The sequence below is a fragment of the Canis lupus genome, chromosome 23 (assembly GCF_011100685.1).
Source record: "Canis lupus familiaris isolate Mischka breed German Shepherd chromosome 23, alternate assembly UU_Cfam_GSD_1.0, whole genome shotgun sequence".
NCBI classification, from domain to species: domain Eukaryota; kingdom Metazoa; phylum Chordata; class Mammalia; order Carnivora; family Canidae; genus Canis; species Canis lupus.
In genome coordinates, this window is record NC_049244.1 from 45,690,842 (window position 1) to 45,718,771 (window position 27,930).

At 38.5% G+C, this 27,930-nt stretch overlaps 1 long non-coding RNA gene across 1 annotated transcript in view; it reads right to left on the minus strand.

Annotated features, from left to right (window-relative positions):
- LOC111091960 overlaps positions 1-12,294 on the minus strand; it is a 30,907-nt gene extending 18,613 nt beyond the window's left edge. The window contains exon 1 of the long non-coding RNA XR_005377198.1: positions 12,218-12,294. This is a non-coding gene — a long non-coding RNA (uncharacterized LOC111091960). The remainder of the gene's footprint in view (positions 1-12,217) is intronic.
- Positions 12,295-27,930: the final 15,636 nt, after the last annotated feature.

Here is a 27,930-nt window from a genome sequence, read left to right on the forward strand (position 1 = left end):
AATGAAAAACTTTTGTGCTTCAAAGGACATTATCAAGAAAGTGAAAAGAAAATCCACAGAGTGGGTTGAAACTTTGGCAAATCCTATATGTGATAACAGACTTCTGTGACTTCTGCGTAGCATGTGCAAGAAACTACTACAACTCTGTGATAAAAAGGCAAACAACTAATTTTTTTTTTTTAAATAGGCAAAGGATCTGAATAGACATTTCCCCAAGGGAAGATACAGAAATGACTAACCGGCACCTGAAAGGTGGCTCAACATTCTTAGCCATCAGGGAAACGTCAGTTAAAACCAGAATGGGAGGGATCCCTGGGTGGCGCAGCGGTTTGGCGCCTGCCTTTGGCCCAGGGCGTGATCCTGGAGACCCGGGATCGAATCCCACATCGGGCTCCCGGTGCATGGAGCCTGCTTCTCCCTCTGCCTATGTCTCTGCCTCTCTCTCTCTCTCTCTCTGTCTCTGTGACTATCATAAATAAATAAAAATTAAAAAAAAAAAAAACAGAATGAGATACCATTTCATACCCACTAGGATGCCTAAAATCCAAAAGACAAATAATAACAAGGGTTGGTGAAGACGCTGAGAAACAAGAGCCCTCACACACTGTTGGTGGGAACGTAAGATGCTGTGGCTGCTTCGGAAAACGGTTCAGCAATTCTTCAAACAGTTAAACATGGGATTATCCTATGATCCAGCAATTCCACTCCTAGGAATAAACCCAAGGAAAAAAATGTATATTCACTGTCCATACAGATACTTCTACACAAATGTTCATAGCAGCATTATTCATAGTGGCCAAGAGATGGAAGTCAACTGATGGATGGAAAAGTAAAGTGTGGTGTATCAAACAATGGAATCTTTTTTTGGCAATAAAAAGAAGTATTGGTCTATCTGCTACACCACGGAGGAAACTTGAAAACATGCTGAGTGAAGGAAAGGGCCGCAGGCTGTGTGATGTCATTTATATGAAATGTTAGGAACGGCCCATTGCCTTCGAGTCCTTTCTCTTCACATTTCAGAGCTCAGGTAGTGAATGAAATTTTGGAATTGCCTTCCGCTAGGCCAAGCCATTCCGTTTCCCCTCAATCCAAACCGACTTCTTTGCTGCTCGCTGGGCCCCTTTCCCCTATGTTTGCTCTTTGCCTCCACCTGCAGAAAAGGCCAACCCTGTATGTGTTTGTTCAGTTCAAGACTAGAGCACGCGTGGGGTTCTGATTCCCAAGCTGGCCAGGAGGCAGGCGCCGAGGTATCAGAGAGGTCCTGAGGTGACAAACAGGGCACACGGAGCTTCCAGGGGACGGGCTGGGTTATGGAAACAGTGGTGGGCCCCACTCAGTTTTGGAATATCGTTCCTGAGGTGTCGGAATTGATCTGAGAGTGTTTCCCCTGTGGCTGAGGCCTCCTCCTTTTTCCAGTTGAAGGCTTATCAGGAAGACGGTTGGGAGGAGACAGGCTGGAGAAGCCAGGGTCTATGAGGCCTCTTTACAGAGATAGGTGATTCAGGTGCCTTTGCTGTGTGTGGGGTCCCCCCTCATTATTCCCTGGTCATGCCCCCTTTGTAGCATCACTGATGTCACACCTATACGTACAGCATGGAGTTAATCCCAGCTCTGTGACTATGACCATAAAACGGAAAAAATACTCCTGGGTTTAGCTCATGGGACTGCTACTAAAAAGACCCAAAGACATATTTTTGAAAGTTTACATTAAGAGAAATACCCTGACCACGTAGCATGTGTGAGAGCTTCACACACCGATAGAGGTCCCACAAATGACCCTTTTCATTATGTCATCGAAGTCTCCTAACACTGTGGTCCTTTATAAAGGCAGTGAAAGCCCTGCAACCACTTCCTCCAAAATGGGCCTTTGAAATGAATCTAAGAAGCTCCAAAAGTCCCATTCTGAGATCTGAAAATAAGCCAAGTCTAGGGGACAGTAATGTCCGGTAAAACTACTTGCACGTCGCATTAGACAGTGGCAGCGTCAAGATGTTTTATATCAAAGTATCTGAACAACACGTTACACTCGCCAGTTACCAGAGTATTTCCCTGCGGCCTGCACCATCAGCCAGACTTGGGATTTTGTTAAAAACGCAAATTCTCAGGCCCAACCCAGACCTCTCCCAAGCAGAAGCTCTGGGAGTGGAGCCCAGCACTCTATGCTTTAAGGAGCCCTCCAGATGATTCCAGAACACCCGCAAGTTGGAGAACCACAGCTGTACCCAGTGACCTCTGGGTATAATCGATGATCCAACATTTCAAGCATCTGCTTTCAGCTCACACCCACTGGACACAGACTCTCAGACTCTCTCTCCTAGTTCCCTGCCAAAGTATCTGCTCTGCAGTTTGGATCTCAATTCAAAGAGATTCAAGTCACAAACCCTGGCTTATTTTATTTTCTGTCAGCTTCATTCAGACCATCAGCAGTACTGCGGTGGAGGGAGATGCCATCTTGGTCACCTTGGGGTCTGTCCCCTTCCTGAAGGATGCAGCTCCTGAGAAGCGTCTATGGAACTGGAAATGGGTCTCACTTTCAGTCCATCACAACCCCACTGATTCCCTCGGGGTCCTCACTGGCAGTGGGTCTGCTCAGGCTCTCAGCAAAGCACTGAGCCATCTCCTCCAAAAGGGTCCTTGCCAGCCCGAGGGACCCCAGGGAGCCGTGCCTCTGGGCACTCCCACCCTCCTGAACCCCTGGCTCTATTGCTCCTCTAGGCTCTTACAAAAGAACTGAAGGACATTGACTTCTGGTTGCTTCTGCATTTAATCCTGCAAGAATCCCTGAAGCCCCAAAGCCCTAAGGACCTGAAATTCAGAGAGAACAAACATGATTTTTAAACTCCATATATTATCTTGCCATAGGTATTTCTCACTATCACGTAGATAGCCTGATATGTATTATTCGTTAGACGTCAAGGTTATATGCAAGGGCAGAATGTGGAAGATGGCACTCTAGGTCATAATTAGGATAACGATAAGCAAATGCATGTTTTTTTCTTGTGCTTTATTTTTGCTATTTAAAATTATCATTTTATTATTTGATCACAGTGATCAAAATATAAATAATTTTTTAAAATATGCAAATGACCCTATTCTGGTTAAAAAAAACAAAAAAACCAAGAGGGCGCCTGGGTGCCTCAGTCAGTTAAGTGTCTGCGTTCTGCTCAGGTCATGTTCCCAGGGTCCAGGGATCAGGTCAGTATTAGCAGCAGCAGCAGCAGCATCGTCATCATCATCATCATCATCATCAACATCATCATCATCAGACTCCGTGCTCAGCGGGGAGTCTGCTTCTCCCTCTCCCTCTGCCCCCGCCCCTGCTCGTGCTTGCACTGGCTCTCATTCTCAAATGAATATACAAAAAATCTTAAAAAAAAAAAAAAAAAACAACAACACCCAAGCTACTGGTATCCACATTTCTTTCCCATTTTAGTATGGCTATATCAGTACACGTATTATCTTACATCCTGCTCTTTGCACTTATTAATGATTTCCATGTTACCCTATAAACGTTCCTACATTAATTCACAGGGTCTGCAGGAAACTGATTATAGTCGGCACAGATCCTTCAACCTCATAATTCCGCCCCTCGGAATTCTACTTCACACACGTGTTCAGAGCAAACTTAACAGTCTTCTCTTGTCAATTTTTCATTGCTTCCCCCATTTAAGAAAACGGGATGCCTCCACATTTGACCCTATCCCCTAATCTCTTCTACTTGAACTACCACTGGCCTCTGTCAAGTGCCTCTCTGAGCAGGACGCTGCTGTTGGCCCACAGACAAAGGCATAAAATCAGTGAAAAGCAGTGCCCACTGCTCTCCCATTGTTGGAGGAAGAAGTCATCTCTCCTGACTTATCCCACCCCACAAGGATTTTTCATCCCTGGAATTTCTTTAGAGTTCCCAGGGTTGGGCAGGAAGGGTGACCCCGCAGTGCTTTCAGCCCTCTGGTAATAATATAGGAGCCAAATCTGCTTAATCCTCCTTCCTAGAAACAGAATCATAGGGTCCAGCCCTGAAATCTAAAGGAAAACCCTGAATGCAATTTCATCTCTCAAACTCCTATCATGGTTTTCAAAATATGCTTCACAAGGAATGGTTTAGACTAGTAGGTGGATGGAGAATGCAGTGTCTGTCCCCAGAACCTAAAGTATTTGTACCCTGTGCATATTCTATAAACCAACAATTGCCCCCCTGCTGCCTGTCACCCACTTTTCTATAAATAAAGAACCTGATATATTAAGGTCCCAAGATTGACTACAATCAAATATTTATTTGATGTATTCTATTTTCTCAGAAATTTCAGGAGGACAATGGAAGAAATATTAAAGGAATTCCTTTTCTTTCTTTATCCCTGACTCCCACCCTCAAGTTAGGTTCCGTCGACTGAGCAAAAGATTGAAGACATACTGCTGGTGGTTTTATTATGAAGATAAAGAAATCATTATGAAGGTAAGGTCTTCTCTGCAAAATTACTCTTAAAATCCAAGGTTGTGTTTAACAAAATTTATTCATGACACTCATCAAAGAACAATAAGGTAGACTTTATTTCGGACCATTTCTACAGCTGTAGGGACCACTGAAATGGGGTTTTGCAGGGGGCCAGAGAGTTCAAGCTCCGCTCCAAATACAGTTTCCTCCAAATAAGGGAAAGTGGGAATTTATGGCCAAGTATGGGGTGGGAAGCAGTCAGTGAATGGAAAATTGCTAAGAGGAAACATCAGGGGTCAGGGGGACTCTGGCTAAGCCTACTTGGCAGGATTCTTGCTGAAGGGAGGCTGGGTAATCAGACATCACGTGGGGGATGGTGGAGGCCAAGGAACCCAACCCCATATCAAGGATAGGGGATTTGGCCAAACTAACTTAGCAGGACTCTTGCTAAAATTGAACAATGAAGAGGCAAACACAGGAGCCCAAAAGTCATATGCTAGCTGAAAAGAGATATCTTAGTCTGAGCTGCTACAACAAAATATGTCACAGTCTAGGTGGCTTACACATTTATTTCTCCCAGTCTGGATTCTGGGAAGTCCACGATCAAGGTGCCAGCACATTTGGTGTCTGATGAGAGCTCAGTTTCTGGTTCAGAGATGGCCATCTTCTCAAGGTGTCCTCACATGGTGGAAGAGGTCATGGGACTGTCTGAGGCCTCTTTTATAAGAGCACTAATCCCATTCATTATAAGAGCTCTACCCTCCTGTCCTAATCACCTCCTAAAGGCCCTACCTCCTAATATCATCACCCTGGGGGGTGGAATTTCAACATCTGGATTGCAGAGGATGCAGCATGCAGTCCACAACAAGACACTTGAGAGGAGACTCAGTAAAGAGAGACTGGCAGTTTTAAGAATATTTGGAAATAGCAGAAAAGATGATTGGGATTCTTCAAGGCAAAACTAAGCCCTATTTAGAGCCCCCTTGTGCAGGTAATCTGACTCCAGCCTTTCACTGCCCCTCGGCTCTTTTACAGCTCTAAACCCGTGGACTAGTGATAGCTGGGCAAAGTAGGTCTTGTCTATAGAAACGCAAACATACTCTGCGGATGTTTGGGATTGATTTCCCTCCCTTCCATGGAAAAAGCCAGTTTTCCTGTTCATTTGTAAATTCATTTCAAACATTGCCTTATTCCATATAAATTTGTTCTCATTTGACTTCTTTGAACTAGTTAACATCCCACTGACTACTTCATTAACAATAAGTTGAATAAGTCTTTAATATGTGCTCATATTGTATCTTCATGAAAGTTCTGATTTTAGCCTTTTTATCTAATTTTTATTTAAAGTCTTTTTCTTCTTTAAAGATTCTATTTATTTATTCACGAAAGGCACAGAGAGAGAGGCAGAGACAGGGACAGAGGGAGAAGCAGTCTTCCTGCGGAGAGCCCGATGCAGGGACTCGATCCCAGGACCCCAGGATCACACCCTGAGCCAAAGGCAGAGCTCAACCACTGACCCACTCAGGTGCCCCAATTTTTATTTAAATTCAATTAATTAACACACAATGCATTTTTAGTTTCTGAGGTAGGGGCCAGTAATTCATCAGTCTTAAATATCCTGTAACACAGTCCAGTCTCTCATTTCCAAAAAGAGGACTAGAAAAATCTACCCTTCCAATCAAAGAATTTCTAAATAAACTATAAAAATAATCCAATACATTTACAGGCTATAAGGGACCTGGTTCCACATGGGCCACATGGGTGAAGGAGGTAGAGGTAAATACATTGAGCCCTTTAAAAGGGATCCCTAAGGGTGAAAGAGTGGATCAGAATGAAATTTGTCTACCAACTCAGGCAGATTTCAAGGAAGTTTGTCTTCGTTCTGGACTCAAAAACATGACTAAAAAGACAAACTGAAGCAGAATAAAATAATTATCTTTGAAATTATTAAAAATATTTTTAAATAATCAAAACTAAATAAATATTTATTAAAAACAGGCAGATTGAGGAGAAAATTTGAGAAAGAATTAAATAGAAATTTTAGAAGTAAAAAAGAAGGGGTGCCTGGATGGCTCAGTAGGTTAAGCATCTACCTGTGGCTCAGGTCATGATCTCTGGATCCTGGGATCAAGCCCCATGTTGGGCTCCCTGCTCAGTGGGGAATCTACTGCTCCCTCTGCCTCTACCCCCAGGCTTGTGCTCTCTCTCTTGCTCACTCTCTCTCTCTCAAATAAATAAATAAAATCTTTAAAAGGGGAGGGGGTCACCCGGAAGTCTCAGTGGTTGAGCGTCTGCCTTTGGCTCCCGTCGAGACCCTGGGGTCCTGGGATCGAGTCCCACATCAGGTTCCCTGCAGGGAGCCTGCTTCTCCCTCTACCTATGTCTCTGCCTCTCTCTGTGTGTCTCTTATGAATGAATAAATAAAAAAATCTTTAAAAAAAAAAGAAGTGAAAAAGAGTTCTTGAAATAAAAAAAATATATTAACACAACTGATAAGTAAAAAAATCCATTAAACAAAACTAAAGAGATAATTATCAGGCTAGAAGATAGATGTGAGAAAATGATCTAAAATATCACAGAGAGATAAAACGAGGTAAAAGATAAATACAGAGAGATAAAGAAAAGGGATTATGACCAAAAAATGAGGAGACATAGAAGATAGTGTGAGAAGGCTAAGCATCGTTGGAATAGGAATTCTAGAAGGAAAGAATGAAGAGAGAGAAATTTGAAGAAGTAAATGGCAGAAAAATGTGTAGTCTTGGTTAAAAGACATAAATGCCCAGATTTAAGGATCATTCTGATATGGAAATCAGGAAAAAAACACTGTAGTGAAACTGGAAAACACCAAAAACACAAAGAAAGTCTTTTGAGACTTAAGATCCCTTAGAGAAAGCACATGTACCTCACAAAGAAAGAGCAATGAGCTGAGAGCTGACTTTACAAGAGCAATGCTAGAGTGGCCAGATGATAGAACACTGTCTTCTGACTGTGAGAGGGAAATAAGTGTCACTGTGGACATCAGAAACCAACTCATTCGAGAGAGAAGAAAAAATAAAAACCTTTTCATATAAACGAAAAGAGAATTTATCACTCACTGTTAATTGCTGAAAGAATTACAGAGGGATGTACTTCAGGAAGAAGGAAATGGAACCCAGGAGGAATGAGATGCAAGAAAGAACAGTGAGCAAAGAAATTGATAAACATGGAGCAGTGTAAAAACACGCTCATCAAAAAACAATAATGAAGGGATCCCTGGGTGGCCCAGCGGTTGAGCGCCTGCCTTCAGCCCAGGGCGTGATCCTGGAGACCCGGGATCAAGTCCTGCATCCGGCTTCCTGCAAGGAGCCTGCTTCTCCCTCTACCTGTGTCTCTGCCTCTCGCTCTCTCTCTCTCTGTGTCTCCCATGAATAAATAAATAAAATCTTTAAAAAAAAACAAAACAAAACAATAATGACTAATTTGGGGGGAAAGAAAAGCACAAGACTTCACTCTACAATATTAGCATAAATTATGGAAGAGGGAGATGACTGAAGTCAAAGCATTCTAAGGTCTTCCTTCGAGAAGGTAGAAATAAAGATTAATTTTAGACTTCATCAAATACACCAGGTTAAGTTTTCAAAGTGTTTGCTGAGACAACAGAAAAGGAAGATTTAACTCTGAAAAACGTGGAGTGGCGCAAATGGGGAGTAAGGAAGCCCTAATTGGAAGCTCTCCCCTACCAGGCACGCAGCCCCTCATGGCTGCTGCTCCTCTGGCACCAGGGAGGGAGTTAGAGACCCAGACCTCCATTGCAGCCCTGCCCAATAACAAAGGTGAAAAGAGGTGCAGAGGTCAGAATGAGAGTGGACCTGAAATAAGAGAAGTAGCCTTCAAGGACAAGGGACCAGTAGGCCCACGTGATCTAAATGCTGGGAAATGGGCAATGGGAAGCAATAGGTTTTGACAGTCAGAAGAAAATAAAAAAGAAAGGTGAGGATAAGAACTTCAGACATTGTATCAGTGAGTTTCCAAGACTCCTAGACAGCAGAGTTACAGGATTTTACACTGTATTGCTGATAAAGCCAGAGATGTGAAGGCATATGTTCAACCTCCAGGACAAGCTACAGTCAAAGGCCGGATCCTGGGGACGGTGCCAGAATCCTGTTTGACGATGGGGATGATGGTGAAGACACTGAGTGTATCCAAATTGAACTCCACATTTTACATTCTGGTCTTTCTGAGGGTTGGAATTTGGATGACAGCCACGATCCATGAAGAAGCCTGAAACATTGCTGCCCTGAGCGAAGTTGGTTCAACAGATTGATCTTCGATGTTTGTTTTAAAGGATTCTGTTCCTTTAAAAATTTATGATACTAAATTAACTTCCAATCAAATGTTAACTTTGTTCTTGTATTGTAATGGAATTTACTTAGGCCAATATCCCACAACATCTGTCATTTAGGGGAAAAAAAAACGTACTACTAGTTTTCCTGCTGTGGCCACTTCACCTTGAGTCTATGGATGTTTTGAAGAAATTCTAGGCCATATAATTGTCATGGATTATGTATAAACCTTTCGTTTTGACTAGTTTGTCCACTGATCAGAGTCCTTCTGAATATTCTATTTACGTTGATGTCTTCTTGAGACTGATAAAATTTAAAGGAGGCAGAAATCTACATTTGATATCACAATACATGGATTTTTTCTTCATAGTTTAGTAGCTTGTGTCTTTTTCTTTTTTTTTTTTACTAATTTTGATACTGCACACATTCTTTTCATAATCTTATGTTTCCATCATAGAGAAATCAACAAAAGCTATTTCCAAAAACAGTTTTGAGAAATTGGGTTTGTTAGTTTCGCAGTTGCAGAAATTGAACACTGGGTGGCACCCAATCATCAAAAATATTAATGTATTAGTGTTTTGGTTTGGTTTTTGGTGTTTTTGTTTCACTTGCTATGAATGAAAAATTTCACAAAAGGAACTACCTTTCTAACCTTTTATTAAGTATGAAGTTTAGAACTCCTCCTTTGGAAATAATTTCCAAGTCATAAAATATTGCAAAAATAAAAATAATATCCAAAACATACATATAGTCTTCACTCTGATTCACCTATTATTAACATTTTATACTATTTACTTTTGTTACTTTTTAAAGAAAAAAATTTTTAATTAAAAAAATGTTTTTATTATTTTAATTCCAACAAAGTTAACACACAGTGTTATATTAGTTTCAGGTGTACAATATAGTGATTCAACAATTCTATACATTATCCACTGCTCATCATGACAAGTGTACTCTTTAATCTCCACCACCCAATTGGTTACCCTCTGGTAACCATCAGTTTGTTCTTTCTTTTTTTTTAAGATTTTATTTATTTATTCATGAGAGACACAGAGACACAGGCAGAGGGAGAAGCAGGCTCCACGCAGGGAGCCCGATGTGGGACTCGATCCCCAGACCGCAGGATCACGCCTTCGGCCAAAGGCAGACACTCAAATCCTGAGCCACCCAGGCCTCCCCTGACTTATTTTGCAGTTGGGCAATATGCACAACATGCACAACCATATTGTTGCAAATAGGAATATTTTATTCTTTTTAATGACTGAATAATATTTCATTGTATCTACATATATCTTCTTTATCCATTCATCTATCAATGGACACTTGGGCTGCTTCCATAATTTGGCTATTGTAGATAATGCTGCTAAGAACATCAGGGTGCATATATCCCTTTGAATTAGTATGTTTGTATTCTTTAGGGAAATAGTAGTGCAAATCTTGGATTGTAAAGTAGTTTTATTTTTAACTTTTTGAGGAACTTCCATACTATTTTCCATAGTGACTACACCAGTTTGCATTCTCACCCACAGTGCAAGAGGGTTCCTTTCTCTTCACATCCTCACCAACATTTCTTGTTTCTTATATACCATTCACTTTTATCATTCCCTCTCTCCCCTTCTTTCTAATAAATCTATGTATGTATAGTTATTTTCCTGAACCATTTTCAAATAAGTTACATATATCATGAATCTTACCCATAAATATTTCAGTGTGTATTTCCTAGTAGGAATATTCAAGAGTCCTTTTTATGGTATTTATAGAATATTTATAGAGTATAAAAGATTAAAATAAAAATGTTATTTTTTTCCAAAAGTCTTATACACTGTAAGATACTTGTGTGTTTTATGTACACTTAAACTATGACTTAAAGGGAAAATAATTTCAAATAACTTCTACAAAATAAGTTTTTCTCAAATTTTCCCTAAGCTGGAAAAGGAGGAAGGAACTACAACTTAATGAAAAGATAGTCTCCAATTTCTGAAATAGAAGAGCCACAGGTAAAAATTATAATAAAGACAATTTTGTGCCACTAAGGTATATTTTACCCTTAAAAAGCCCCAGGAATCTGAAGTCCCAAACAATCCAACAGAAGGTAGGAATGGAAGTTAAAAGTAAGCAAAATAAAACAATGAATATGATGATAACAAAAGTTAAAACAATCAAAATCCAAGTATATGCTATTTAAACTAGACACAAAACATAATGCTATAGAAAGATTGAACATAAAGGGATAGAAAAAGACACTACACAAACAACATCCAAAACAAAGGTGACTGAAATTTTTTTACACACAAAATGAAATAAAATAGACTAAGTCAAAAAGCATTATTAGTATATATACTACATAAGGAAAAAAACTATCAAAAAGATATTCCTGAACTAAAATACACCTAACATATCCTCAAAATATTTAGAGTAAAAGTGTACAGAAACATTAAAATTTACAGACCCATAAATTTTTACCAAGAAGTTAAAAAATTAATAAAAACGTTCCTTAACAACATAATTAACAATTTGACCAAAGGAACAATATAGGACTGGCACCAAAAATAGAGAATACATTGATATTTTCCAATCCTATATATCACAAGGTAACTACATAGGGATACTGGCTAGGAATGTAAAATAGAATGGAAGGAAATTTGCTAATGTCCAACTGGATATATTCTTTGACCTCAAATCCTCACTTCTAAGAATTTATCCCAAAAATATATTTACACATCTGAATGCTGGGAAGATGGCAAAGAAGGAGGACTCTAAGCTTGCCTCATCCCATGGATACAACTAGGTAACAGTCACATCAGTGTAAATAACCCAGAAAATGAGCTGAAGATTGGCAGAACAGACTCTGCAACTAAAGGTAGAGAAGAGGCCATATTGAAAAAGGTAAGAAGGGTTAAGATGTGGTTTGGGAGCAAAAGGGACCATGGCCATTCATGGTTGAGACACAAGCAGGTCTCAGAGAAGGGTGAGAAACAGACTATCATACCAGGGAGCCCACACAGGGAAGACAATTCCCTATAACTTTTGGCCTTGAAGGCAAGAAGTGCTGAAATTCATGAGTTCTTACAACCAGTAGAACTTAAAGCCTGGAACTTTATGAAATTAATGGGCTGTGGGAGAACCTAGAGGGCATTAAGAAGTGGGGTCCCCACCCTTAAAGGGACAGCTTCACAGCCAGCAGAGATACAGCATAGAAGCAGCAATTTGAAAAACATCTGTGGCGTGTGAGATGGAGAGTGATTTACTCATGTCTGCGCATTGCCCCAAAAAGCAGGGATCACAGGGAGGCCCCTCTGGGAACTAAAAAACTGGCAGGTGCCATTTCCCTCCCCTGCCCTGCAATGTGAGCACAGGGCCACCTGTAGGAACCAGTGCAGTGTGAACATTCGCTGCCTAATGCAAGCATTTGCTTGCTTACACCAAGCTCTGCCCCCCTGCACTTTGGCAGATCCACCCTTACCAGTCATGATTGCCTCAGTCCTGGCACTGCAGGCCCTCCCAGAAGACCAGCACAAATCTCACCAGCACTGTCTTCTGACCTGCCTTCTGCAGGACCTCTGTTTTGGCAACAATGGTGACAGGTCTCACATCATAAGAATACCAGTGCACACCTTGTGAAAATGTGCCCCACGCAGCAGGGAGCAAACACTGCCCTCAATAGGCAAAGACAGCCTCTGCAGATGACTGAACTAAAGGATAGAGGCCAGGAATCAATAACAGTGTACACACAACACACAGAAGAGATACTCCCTGAATTGCCAGGTCTCAGGAAACAGGGGCTGCTACACTACAGGACACCATAGAACCTCTTCTTCATAAGGCCATTACCTTCAAAAGCAAGAGATGTAGCTGACTTTCCTAACACAGAGAAAGAGACACAGAGAGGTGGAGAAAATGAGGAGACAGAGGAACATGTCCTAAATAAAAGAACAGACGAAACCACAGCAAGAGACATAAGTGAAACAGGTGTATGTAATATGCCCTATAGAGAATTTAAAGTAACGACCATAAAGATACTAATAGGACTTGGGGAAAGAGTGGAAGACATCAGGGAGACCCTTAAAAAAAAACATTAAAAAGAACCAATCAATGATGAACACAATAAATGAAATTAAAAATACACTTGATGGAATAAATAGCAGGTTAGAAGAAGCAGAGGAATGAATTAATGACCTGAAAGAGTAATGACAAGTAACCAAATTGAACAGGTGAGTGAAAAATATTATACAAAATGAGAATAGACCTAGGGAACTCAGCGACTTCATCAAGCATAATAACATTAGCATTATAGGGATCCCAGAAGAAGAAGTGAGAAAAGGGGATAAAAAATTTATTTAAAGAATTTTCATTTAAAGAAATGCCCAAATCTGGGAAAGGAAACATCCAGATCCAGGAGGTACAGAGATCCCCCAACAAAATCAATACAAGGAGGTCCACACCAAAATATAGTAATTAAAATGCCAAGAGGTAGTGATAAAGAGAGAATTTTAAAAGTAGCAAGAGAAAAGATAGTTACATACAAGGGAAATCTCATAAGACTATCAGCAAATTTTTCAGCAAAAATTTTGTAGGCCAGAAGGGAGTAGCATGATATATTTGAAGTGCTGACAGGACTTCCAAAAATATTCTATCCAAAAATATTCTATCCAGCAAGGCTGTGATTCAGAACAGAAAGACAAATGGAGAGTTTCCCAGGTAAAAGCTAAAGAGGTTCATGACCACTAAACCAGCCCTACAAGAAATGTTGAAGGAGACTCTTGGAGTGAAAAAGAAAGACCATAAGTTAGAGTAGGAAAAGTAGGAAGGGGGGAAAAAAAACACTAAATATATTTGTAAAAATCAGTCCAGGGACTCACGAAATAGAAGGATATATAGTATTGCACCATAACCCTAAGTGTGGGGAGAAGAGGACAAAAGAATGGGATCAAACTTAAGCACCATCAAGTTAATATAGGCCGCTTTATGAAGAAATGTTATATACACACCTAATGGCAACCACAAATCAAAAACCAATAATATATATGCAAAAAGAGAAAGAATTCCTAGTATATCACTACAGAAAGCCAACATATGGTGAGAGAAGAGGACAAGAAGGAACACAGAAATTCTACAACCTCAAATAATGAAATGGCAATAAATATATGCCTATCAGTAATTACTTTGAATGTAAATGGACTAAACCCTCTAATCAAAAGACATAGGGTGACTGAATGAATAAAAAAAATCCATCTAAATGTTGCCTGAAAGAGACTCAATTCAGACCTAAGACACATGCAGATTGAAAATGAGGGGATGGAGAAACTTTTATAAGCAAATGGATGTAAAAAGAAAACTGGGGTAACAATACTTATAGCAGAAAAAATAGACTTTAAAACAGAGGGTGTAACCAAAGCCAAAGAACACCACATAATTATTAAGCAGACAATCCAATAAGAAAATGTAACAATTGTAAATATTTATGCACCCAACATGCGAGTACCCAAATACATAAAGCAGCTAATAACAAACATAAAGGAACTAATTGATAGTAATACAATAATAATAGGGGACTTTGACACCCCACTTACATCAATGGACAGATCATTCAAATAGAAAATCAACAAGGAAGAGTGGCTTTGAATGACACAGTGGATCAGATGGATTTAACAGATATATCCAGAACATTCCACCCTAAAACAGCAGAGTGCACATTCTTTTCAATTGCACATGGAACATTCTCCAGAACAGATCACACATTAGGCTACAAAACAAGTTTCAACAAATTAAAAAAGAACAAAGTTCTACCATGCACCTTCTGACTATAATGATATGAAACTAGAAATCAAGTATAAGAAAAAATCTGGAAAGAGGAAAAATACATAAACGTTAAGTAACATGCTACTACACGAAGAATAGGTCAACCAGGAAATCAAAGAAACTTTTAAAAATACATGGAAACAAATAAAAATGAAAACACATAGGTCCAAAGTCTTTGGGACATCCATTCATGATAAAGATCCTCAACAAAGCAGGTCTAGAGGGGATATGCCTCCACAAAATAAAGGTCTTATATGAAAAACCTACAGCAATCATCATACTCAATGGGGTATTCTTTTCCCCTAAGGTCAGGAACAAGACAAGGATGTCCATTTTCACCATTTTTAGTCAACATAGTACTGTAAGTACTAGTCACAATCAGACAACAAAAAGAAATAAAAGGTATCCAAATTGGAAAGGAAGCCTTAAAACTTAGACTATTTGCAGATGACATGATACTATATATAGAAAACCCTGAAGACTCTACAAAAAAACTACTAGAATTGGTAAATGAATTCAGTAAATTCACAGGATATGAAATCAATGTATAGAAATATGTTGTATCCCTATATGCTAATAATGAAGCAGCAGTGAGTGAAACTAAGAAAACAATCTCATTTACAATTACACCAATAGACAATAAAATATCTAGGAATAAACCTAACCAAGGAGAAGAAAGCCCCGTACTTTTCAAACTATAAAACTATAAAAGATGAAAGAAATTGAAGATGACACAAAGAAATGGAAAGACATTCCACAATCATGGATTAGAAGAACAAACATTGTTATAGTGTCTATACTACCCAAAACAATCTACAGACGTAATGCAATCCCTACCAAAATACCAACAGCATTTTTCACAGACTAAGAATAAACAATCCTAAAATTCGTATGGAACCACAAAAGATCCTGAACAGCCAAAGAAATCTTAAAAAAGAGAAACAAAACTGGTGGTATCACAATTCCAGACATCAAGTATATTACAAAGCTGTAGTAATCAAAATAGTATGGTACTGGCACAAAAATAGACATATAGGTCAATGGAACAGAATAGAAAACCCAGAAATAAACCCACAATTATATGGTCAATTAATCTTTGAAAAAGGAGGAAAGAATATATCGTGGGAAAAAGTCTCTCCAACAAATGGTGTTGGGAAAACTGGACAGCAACACGCAGAAGAATGAAACGAGACCACTGTCTTACACTATACACAAAATCAACTCAAAATGGAGTAAAGACCCAAATGTCAGACGTGAAACCATAAATATCCTAGAAGAGAGCACAGGCAGTAATATCTCGGTGATCAAGTACAGCAACATTTTTCTAGATATGCCTCCTAAGGCAAGGGAAATAAAAGCAAAAATAAGCATCAAAATAAAAAGCTTCTGAACAATGAAGAAAGCAATCAACAAAACCTACAGGCAACCTATTGAATGGGAGAAGATATGGGCAAGTAACATATCCAATAAAGGGTTAGTACCCAAAACATATAAAGAACTTTAAATTCAACACCCAAAATAGGAATGATCCAATTTATTTTTTCTTTTTTTTTTGTATATTTTTTATTGGAGTTCGATTTGCCAACATATAGTATAACACTCAGTGCTCGTCCCATCAAGTGTCCCCCGCAGTGCCCGTCACCCAGTCACCCCAATCCCCCGCCCACCTCTCCTTCCACTGACCTTTGTTCGTTTCCCAGAGTTAAGAGTCTCTCATGTTCTGTCTTCCTCTCTGATATTTCCCACATGAATGATCCAATTTAAAAATGGGCAGAGGCCATGAATAGACATTTTGCCAAAGAAGAATGGCTAACAGACACGTGAAAAGATGCTCAACATCACTCATCTTATCATTAGGGAAATGCAAATCAAAAGTACAAGGAAAAAACAAAACAAAACAAAACAAAAAAAAGTACAAGGAAAAAAAATACAAAAGTACAAGGAGATATCACCTCACACCTGTCAGAATGGCTGGAATCAAAAACACAAGAAACAACAAGTGTTGGCAAGGATGTGAAGAAAAAGAATCCTTTTACACTGTTGATGGGAATGTAAACTGATATAGCCACTGTGGAAAACACTATGGAGGTTGCTCAAAACGTTAAAATTAGAACTACCCTACAACCCAGCATTTGCACTACTAAGTATTTCCCTAAAGAATACAAAAATATTAATTCAAAGGGATACATGCACCCCGATGTTTTTAGTAGCATTATCTACAAGAGCCAAATTATGGAAGTAGCCCAAGTGTCCATTGATAGATGACTAGATAAAGAAAACGTGGTATATAGATACAATGGAATATTATTCAGCCATAAAAAATAATAAAATCTTCCCATTTATAATGATATAGGTGGAGCTAGAGAGTATTATGCCAAGTGAAATAAGTCAGAGAAAGACAAATACCATTTGATGTCACTCATAGGTAGAATTTAAGAAACAAAACAACAAACAGAGGAAATAAAGAGAGAGAGGCAAACCAAGAAATAGATTCTTAACTATAGAGACAAACTGATGGTCACCAGAGCAGAGGTTGGAGAGGGGATGGGTGAAATAGGTGATGAGGTTAAAGAGTACACTGATCATGATGAGCACTGAGTCATGCATAGAATTGTTGTACACCAAAAAAAAAAAAAAAAAAGAATTGTTGTACACCTGAAACTAACATAACATTATATGTTAACTATACTGGAATTAAAATTTAAGACCTAAAAAAAATAAAAAATAAGAAAATAAAATTTAAGAACTGAATGAAAATCTGCATTTGCAAAAGGCATATACTTAAGGCAAATTTATTCCAGTTCAATTTTTTTTTATTTATGATAGTCATACACAGAGAGAGAGAGAGGCAGAGACATAGGCAGAGGGAGAAGCAGGCTCCATGCACCGGAAGCCCGACGTGGGATTCGATCCCAGGTCTCCGGGATCGCGCCCTGGGCCAAAGGCAGGCGCTAAACTGCTGCGCCACCCAGGGATCCCTCCAGTTCAATTTTTAATAGCAAGAGACTATAAAACAAATATCTATGAAAAGGTTTTTGGTTGAAGGTGAATAAATCATGGCACATCCTGATCATTCAGCTGTAAAATGAAGTGAGGAATATCTTTATATACTGATATGGCCTGATGCCCAGCACGTATACTTTTAATTTTGTCTTCCTCGTTATATTTTATTTATTTCTTTTAAAGATTTCATTTATTTATTTGAGAGAGAGAGTGGGTGACAGAGAGAGCACACACGAGCAGAGGCAGACGGGGAGGGAGAAGCAGACTCTCCTGCTGAGCAGGGAGCCCAATGCAGGGCTCGATCCCAGGACCTCTGGATCCTGACCTGAGCTAACGGCCGATGCTAAACAAACTGAGCCACCCCAGTGCCCCATTCCTGGATATGATTTAAATGAAAAAAAGAAAGTGAAGAAAAGCATATGTGTATAATGCTACCATTTATCTAAGAAAGTAGATGTGATGCATATCTAGATAGGTAGAGGATAGATAGAATTAATGGAATAAAACAAAAACTCTTTTAAAAAAAGAGCAATTCCCACTCCTAGATATATACTGAAGAGAAAAGAACATCCATATGTCCACACAGAAACTTGAATATGAATGTTCATAGCAGAATTATTCATAATAGCCAAAAATGGAAACAACCCAAATGTCCATCTACTTATGAATGAGTAAACAGTTGTGCTATATCCACACAATGGAATATTATTCAGCCATAGAAAAGGAACACTGAACACATTATGCTAAGTGAAATTAGTCCATCACAAAAGGCCACATATTGTATATAATTCCATTGATCTGAGAAGTTCAGAATAGACAAACTCACAAAGAAACAAAGTAGATTAGTGATTGCCAGGGGCTGGGAGGAGTGGGGAATTTGAGGGGACTGCTAAAGATTTCTTTTGGTGAAAGTGAAGTATTCTAAAATTAGTTAGCGATTGCTGCACAAGTTTTAAAATACACTAAAACCCACTGAATCTGTACTCTTTAAAAAGGATGAATGTTAAAACATATTAATTATATCTCAATTTTAAAAATTAACTTTATCAGTAGGCAGATGCAACAGAGTGGAAAGGGCAGGAATAGGAATGGATTTCTCTAAATATATTTTGTTCAATAGATTTAAGTTTAGAATTGTGTAAATATACATAAATAAATTAAAAAAAATTAAAAAAAAAAAAAAAAAAGGGATCCCTGGGTGGCGCAGCAGTTTGGCGCCTGCCTTTGGCCCAGGGCGCGATCCTGGAGACCCGGGATCAAATCCCACATCGGGCTCCCGGTGCATGGAGCCTGCTTCTCCCTCTGCCTGTGTCTCTGCCTCTCTCTCTCTCACTGTGTGCCTATCATAAATAAATAAAAAAAAATTAAAAAATAAAAAAAAGAATTGTGTAAATATGTGATATATTTGTACAATCAAATTTAAAAATTAAAAAGGAACCCTTAAGGGTGTACTTCTGGCATGGCAATATTAAGACCTCTGTGTTCCCTCTCCACAGTGACATTGGTGGAAATCACTTTTAAATCTTCATTCTCTAGAAATGGTCATTAGGCCATTTAGCAAATGAAGAAACATTTATTCAACAAAACCCGCTAAAGTTTAGTAATAACAGTAAGAATCTGTGACATCTGAACCATGACCCTCTCCCTCTCCTTTGAAACTCAGAATGATGGAAACTCCATTCCAGATGGATACAGCCAAAAACACAGGGTTTTCCTTCTCCTACCCAGCTCCCACTCATGAGACAGAGACTCTATGTTGTGTTTGGCACACCAAAAGTACTGGGGTCTGATTCCTCTTGCCCCAGCTCATTCATAAAGCAGAGTTTCCATGCAGAGACAAGCAAGCCAAGAATATCAGCGGCTATGTAACAGAAATGAAAGAAGTAGAGAATAGAAAAATAATAGAGAAAATTAATAAACCAAAAAGTTGGTTCTTTGAAAAGCACAACAAAGTTGACAAACCTTTAGCTAGATTGATCAAGAAGAAGAGAGAGAAAGTTCAGATCAAAGAGGGACCATTACTACTCACCTTCCAGAAATAAAAAAGATTATAAGGGAATATGATAAACATTTATATGCTAAAAAAATTAGATGATTTAGATAAAATGAACAAATTCCTAAGAAGACAAAAACTGAGTAAGAAGAAATAGAAAATATGAATGGAAAACAGATTGAGTTTGTCATTTTAAAACTACCCACAAAGAAAGGTCCAGACTCAGATGACTTCATTGGTGAATTCCCTTTTTCTCCCCCAGTTTTTTTTTAAGATTTATTTATTTATTTATGATAGACATAGAGAGAAAGAGAGGCAGAGACACAGGAGGAGGGAGAAGCAGGCTCCATGCTGGGAGCCCAAGGCAGGACTCGATCCCGGGACTCCAGGATCGCGCCCTGGGCCAAAGGCAGGCGCCAAACCACTGAGCCACCCAGGGATCCCCCTTATTGAGATATAATTGACATAGAAGATTATGTAAACTTAAGGTGTACAACATAATGATTTGAGGTATGTATATATTGCAAACTTATTACAATTCACTGGAAAATTCTACCAAATATTTAAAGAATAATTAATACCAATTCTTCATACACTCTTCCAGGAAATAGAAGGGGAAAGAACTGTTCCCATTTTATTCTCTGATGCCACTATTACCCTGATACCAAAACCAGACAAGTACACTCAAGAAACAAAAATTATACTATCCCATGACCTCTTATAAATATCAATGCAGAAATTTTTAACAAAATAGTAGCAAACAAGAATCTCTTCCTGAAAAAAAGGCATCTACAAAAAACCCACAGCTAACATCCTACTTAATGGTGAAAGGCTGAATGCCTTCCTAAGGTCAGGAATAAGGCAAAGATAGCCACGTTGCCATGTCTAGTCAGTAATGTACTAGAGGTTCCAGCCAGAGTAATTAGACAAGAAAAAGAAATAAAAGGCATTCAGATTGGAAAGGAAAGAAGTAAAACCATCTCTATTTGCAGATAACATAATCTTGTATGTAGAAAATCCTAAGGAATCTACTAAACAACTATTGGGACTAATGAATGAGTTTAGTAAGATTGTAGGACACTGGTCAATATAAAGAAAATGTATTTTTATACAGTAGCACTGAACAAATAAAAAATGAAATTAAGAAAACAGTTCCAATTTATAATGAAATCAAAAAGAATAATAGGAATAAATTTAACAAAAGTTTAAAATATATACTCTGAGGGGCACCTGGGTGGCTCAGTTGGTCAAGTGTCTGCCTTCACCTTAGGTCACGTTCCCAGGGCCCTGGGATCCAGTCCTGCATCGGGCTCCTTGATCAGCAGGGAGCCTACTTCTCCTTTTCCCTGCAGCTCCCCTTTCTTGCGCTCTCTCTCTTTCTCTCTCTGTCAAATAAATAAATAAAATCTTTAAAAAAATAAAATAAGATCTCTGAAAACTACAAATCATTGTTGAAAGAAATATAAATAAATGAAAAGATGTCCTATGTTTATGGATTGGAAGATTTGATATTGTTAAAATGGAAATGTTCCCCAAATTGATCTGCAGATTCAACATCATCCCTACCTAAATACAAGTTGGCTTCTTTATAGAAACTGACAAGCAGATCCTAAAATTCATATGGAAATGCAAAGGAACCAAAATAGCCAAAATAATCTTGAGGAAGAACAAAGTTGGACCTAAATTGGTCTGAAATCAGACCTCCTGATTTCAAAACTTATTACAAAGCAAGAGTGATCAAGACATTGTTAGTGGCATAAAGCTAGCCATATAGATCAATGGAATAGAATTGAAAGTCCAGAAATAAACCCATATATTGTCAATTGAGTTTTCAACAAGGATGCCATGACAATCAATGGAGATACAGTAGCCTTTTCAACAAATAGTGCTGGGACAACTGGATAGCCACACATAAAATAATAAAATTGGACCGTGACCTCATACTATATACAAAAATTAACTCAAAATTGATTAAAGACCTAGTGCTCACTTCGGCAGCACATATACTAAAAATTGATTAAAGACCTAAACATAAAAGGCAAAATTATGAAATTCTAAGGAGAAAATATAGGGGTAAATCTTCATGACCTTGGATTTCGCAATGGATTCTTGGATATGATACAAAAGCACAAGCAACAAAAGAAATAGATAAATTGAACTGCATCTAGACTTCAGACTCTGTGCTTCAAAAGACTATCAAAAAAGTTAAAAGGACAATACACTGAGAGAATATATTTGCGAATCATATATCTTATAAGGGACTAGTATCTAAAATTATATAAAGGCCTCTTACAACTCAATAACAAGAAATAAATTACTTAATTTTTAAGAGGACAAAGAAATCTTATATTGATTGTTCTTACTAAACTAAAATAAGCAAAGGATCTCCAAAAATATTTCACTAAAGAAGAAATGCACATAACTATCAGGGAAATGAAAATCAAAGCCACAGTGACATATCTCTTCATATCCACTAGGATGGCTAGAATAACAAAGACAATAATAACAAAGGATGTTGACATCTTTTGACAAGAATTGACAAGGATATAGAGAAATCAGAACCCTCATACACTGCTGGTATGTAAAGTGATACATCCACTTTGGAAAACACTCTAGTGGTCCTCAAAAAAGTTGAACCACAGAGTTACCATTTGACCAAGCAATTCTACTCCTAGGTATATAGTCAAGAGAAATGTAAATATATGTCCACACAAAAACTTGTACACAAATGTCTATAGCAGCATTATTGATAATCATCAAAGGTGGAAAAAAACTAAATCTCCATGAAATGATGGATGGATCTACAAAATTTGGCATATCCATATAATGGGACATTGTTCAGCCTTAGAAAGGAATGAAGTTCTGATACGTGCTAACGTGGACGAGGCTAGTCTCAAAATGCCACGTATTAAATTATTCCACTTATATGAGATGTCCGTAATAGGCAAATATAGAGACATAATAAATTAGTGGTTGCATTAGGTTATGGAGTGGGGGCTGTGGGGAAATGTTGAGTGGTCATAGCCAAGAGGTACTAGATTTCTTCTTGAAGCTATGAAAATGTTACTGTGGTGATCATTGCACTACTGAATATGCTGATAACCATTTAAGTGCATCTTTAAATAGGTGAATTTTATGGTAAGTGAATTATATATCAATAATGCTGTTTAAAAAAAATACTGAAAAGAAAAGCCAAATAGAACAAAAGATTAGCCAAATATGAACCTAAGTGCATATCGAGTTAGTGGCATAATTGCACAGAGAAATTTCACACAATTTAAAAGCTAATAATTTGGCTCCATATCCCTCATGAAACACTGCCTAGTTATAAAAAGAACTGCAAAGACCGTTTTTTTAGAAGACTGTTTTCAATAATCATATTGTTAATAAAATTGTTATTATATTTTGAAACTGCTGTATATTTAGTAGGATAAAGCAACTAAGTAATCACATGATTGTTGTTAGGAACCAAGATTTTCAATTTAAGAAAAAAAAGAATACGAGACACAAGTGAAAATGTGTCATCTTAAATTTGGATTAGAAATACCAATATAAAATCGTGATGTACTTTCCTTAAAAATACATATTTTTTAGTTTCATTCGCTAAAAGCCTTAGAAACAATGTGAATACAATGAGAAAACAATTGCAATAAGCACTCCTAGAGTTCAGACAGTAATCTCGAAATACCATACCCTGGTAAAAAGAATCATGGCAGATGGTTCCAAGTCTAGGGAAGGAAATATCAGGTGAATCTGGGGCATCTCAAAATGCTAGTCTCTTTTCTATGTGCTTTGCCTGTATTTGCTCATGTAATTCACTTGTAATTGAAAAAATAGAATCAAAAAGATTGCCCAAGATCAGACAGGGATAAAGTGACAAAAACAAAACAAAACTAGGTACAAATCCAGGCTTCAGAATCAGCACTTGAAAAGTTGCTCAACCTTGCTAGTAATTAGAGAAATGTATATTAAAACAACTCTGAGCCAACTTTACCCTCTTATTAGAAGGGCAAAAGTTAATGTCTGGCAAAATAAAATTTTAGTGAGCTCTCAAATAAAAGTCTTACATATTGCTGACAGAAACTTAATTTTTGGGACGCGTGGGTGGCTCAGTGGTTGAGCATCTGCCTTCAGCTTAGGTCCTGGGATCAAGTCCTGCATTGGGCTCTCCGCAGGGAGCCTGCTTCTCCCTCAGCCTGTGTCTCTGTCTTTTTCTCTGTGTCTCTCATGAATAAGTAAATAAAATCTTAAAAAAGAAAAAGAAACTTAACTTTTCAGAATATTTTTTGGATAGTTTATCATACCTAATACATTTGAAGATACACATACCTCATGCTCAGAAATCCCCCTTCTAGGGGCATTTAGGTGGCGCAGTCAGTTGAGCATCTGACTCTTGATTTTGGCTCAGGTCATGATCTCAGGGTCTTGAGGTCAAGCCCTGCATCAGGCTCCATGCTCAGAGGGGAGTCTGCTTGAGATCCTTTCTCTCCCTCTGCCCCTTCCCTTCTGTACTCTCTCTCCTTGTCAAATAAATAAGATCTTATAAAAAGTTCCACTTCTAGATGAGAGAAATTCTTTTTTTTTATTTTTTTCATTTTTTATTGAAGTTCGATTTGCCAACATATAGTATAACACCCAGTGTTCATTCCTAGATGAGAGAAATTCTATATATATTTATACAAGGGAACAATGTATAAACATCCACATTCATTACAGCCCAGAGTACAACAATGAACAAGTAGAAACAGCCTCAGCATCTCAGGAGCCTGGATACGTAAGTGCGGCTTATTCATAATGAGTATACTCCAGGTGGCAATTAAAATGAATGAATCAGATCTACTGGAGAAACCTCAAAATTACGTTGAGTCAAAAGTAAAATTGCATATAAAATGTACAGTTTGACATTACCTATGTAAATCTTAAAAGTTCACAAGAGTATGTATTATTTATTTATGTGTAGTAAAGGTACAAAAATACATGTGAATGGCCTACGTTGACTTCATAAGGCAAAGAAGAGGTGTTTTGTCCTATCTTTAACATTTTACTTATACCTTAAAAAAGAGATTTAAGGCAAATGTGGCAAAATTTTAATAACTGTGGCATATTGATGATGGCATGTAGACATGTTATTTTGTATGTTGGAAATTTCTTATAACCACAGTATTTAAAAACCCAAAGCACAATATCCTATATTAAGCACAGTTTGCTCATTAAAAAAAAAAAAAAAAAAAAAAGAGTGAAGGCTAAATTGCCATGTGGTAGCCTGGACTGAATTCTAGAACAGAGAGAGGACATTAGTGGGAAAACTGGTGAAATCCAAATAGAGTCCTAATCTAGTTAATGATGTCACTCCAGTGTTAAAGTCTTAGTTTCAACAAGTAGACCGTGGTTATGTAAGATGTTCACATTAGGGGAAGCTGAGTGAAGGTGCAAAGAGACTTTCTGTAGTATCTTTGCAACTTCTCCGTAAATCTGTTTTTGAAATAAGTGAAGGTATCAAATTCCATATATTTTCTCTAAGTGTTTTTCTGTTTTCTAACAGGGATTCAAGTCTTTTCAAAGGACAAATTTCATGAGCCAATATATTTACCAAGGGCCGTTTTCATGTCTGAGGTAGACATGTACTGTACTGCTGTACTGCTACGGCAATTTCAACGTGAGGTAATAAAAGGGAGGTCACAAGAGGCTCTAGAGCAGGGATTACTGTGTGGACAAGCGGTCTTTGAGACCAAGGTATCCCAAGGAAACCCCAAGGTTTCTCTTCAGCTTTCCAAATGCTATAGATCTTCTTCGGGAAAGTAAAATTATAGTTCGAGATGTGTGACTGGCAAGTGACCCTAAAAAATAGGTGACTTCCTGCCACGTCAAATACAGAGGCTACTGTTACTGTTTTTGATGAGGAAGGTCCCTCACCCTATGAGAGATGTTTTGGTTTTGCAGTTTACAAAGTTAGTGAATCCTATTTACGGAGAGCATTTAAGATTTTCAACATGATTTTCCCATTAAGGTTTCATAACAGTTGCATGAAACAGGAGGGCAAGTGTTTCCTTCTCTGTAGGCAAAGAGAACAAGGGCCAAGGAAGTTAGCTATTTGTTTGACGCCATGGAACCAGAACTCTGAGCCCTCTTCAACACTTCTCAAATTTCATTTGTATATGAATTACCTAAGGGTCCTGTGAAAATGAAAATTCTGATTCAGGGGGCCTTGGGTGAGGGCCAAGATTCCGTATTCCTAACAAGGTTCCAGGTTACTGTGGGCCACACTCTGAATAATAGACCATTGACACAGGCTGGGTGTTAAACTCTGTGGGTCCAACCTCCCCGTGCATCCCAGGTCAGTGTAGATGGACTTTAATGTTTAGCAAAGAAAGGGATCTGGCCTTGGAAACCTTTTTTTTTTTTTTTTTTTAAGATTTTATTTTGAAATAATCTCTATACCCATTATGGGACTCGAACCCACAACCCCAGGCTTCAGTCCCATGTTCTACCACTGAGCCAGCCAGGTCCCCCTTCCTTGAAAAGCATTCTGACGCTGTTCTCAATCGAGCAGACATGACTGTTTACACTTTCCTTCTTCGTGTAACTCGTCTGTAATGAACAGGAAGTTGTGCACAAGTCACCGAGGGTGGAGCTAGGTGGAAACACGCTTGGATACTGCCAGAGTTTATTTAGCTTTATGATTTAGTCTTTGTCAGAAATTATCCAGGTGCATTTGGACCTTGGCATCTACAGTTGTTCATTAGTTGGTGCCTCAAGTAACAGAACACAAATCTGTAGGCCCTTGGTGGTTCATCCTGGTCCTGTGGCACTCCTGGCTGCCAGGAGTTAGGTGGTTTTCCCGAGCTCCACATGGCCGAATGGATGGCATGTTCCCAGTGGACCCTGAGAGTTTCCTTGGTCTACTGTAGATCTGGTTTGGTAACCACATGATACCGTAAATGCTCATCAGTGTGGTGTGGCCTTGCCATAGGGAATTTGTGAAGAGAACAAGCTTTCCCTTTCAGGGGCTGGATCTGATTTGGGAGGAACAGAGCCATCTGGGTTTGTGGTCTAGTTTGGAGAAAGATGCACCACTGTGACATCCTTGTCCCTTCCCTATGATCTAGGGGCCCGGGACAGAGGGCAGCTGACAGCCCACAGGCACCTGCTCTGAACAGTGTGGTTGTTTGACTTATAACTGGACAGACTGGTGTAGTGAGGTGTTGACTTTCTTTATAAAGCACTTTTTATAGTTTTCTCAATGACACTTATAATGAACCGTTCTCAAATATGCCTGAAGGACAAATCCCACTGTTGATGTATTTCCAAATATCAAGCTTATCCTGAGAGTTCATTTCAAGGCTAGACTCGGATGATGGTGCCGAGCCCGGCCATTAAGCAGAGGTTGCCAAGATCGAAAGTAGTTGGGATGACTGTCGTATCAAGGATGCATTATTTTACAAGACATGTTCTTACTTTATGATAGGGCATCTGGTGCTCTATCACTTTCATCTAAAATGTTGAGCTCCCCTTGAGTGTGTAGTTTCATAGCAGCCTCAAGGCTGGTGAGAATAGATGAAAAAAAAAAAAAAGTTATGGCACTTGTTCTTAAGGATTCTATACTCTAGCCGAGAAACGGAGAAAACTAATAAACATGGCAACATAATAAATGCTAACTCATCCAGAGTGATCAATCCCAAAAACAGGGATTCTAATTCCCCTGACAAGGGAAAGGTAAAATTTAAGCTAGACTTCAAAGGATCAGTAGTACTGTAACGTAGAGAAAATGAGCAAAAACACCTAGAGCACAAGGTATTAGAAAAGTGAAAGTAGACTTTTGGGGCTGACCTGGCTACAGAGAGGCAGTGGGGGGCAAAGCTGAAAAGTAGACTGTGCCAGGCTGTGAAATCTCCTGAAAAAATTCAACACTACAGTTATTTCATTCCAAGGGCAGCGGTAAGCCACTGAAGTTTAGTAAACACTCCGATTATACCTTCAGAGAACTCTAATGGGGTTTTATGAGATTAATATATAAACTAAAAGGAGACAGGCCTAAAGAATCAGAATTCCTTGGCACTCGACATATTAAAGAGCCAATTTGGTCACCATAAAACTAGTTTTCTAATCCTGGTTCTGCTACTGGTTCATTGGTGATGGGAGAGATAACTTCACTCGATCATTTCCTCAAATGTAAAATAAATGGGTTACCAAGGTAATTTCTAAAAGTTCCCTCTGGCTCTAAAATCAATTATTTTCATTCCCCTGGTTCAGACTTCTTCATAACGATGAGAAAAGAAGAAAAACCTGTTACTAATGCTTTTAATGATATTGAAATCATAGTTTTATTTAAATTTGTAGATTTGTTCTGCATCCCAAGGTAGAAGTTTGCACACTGAAAAAAA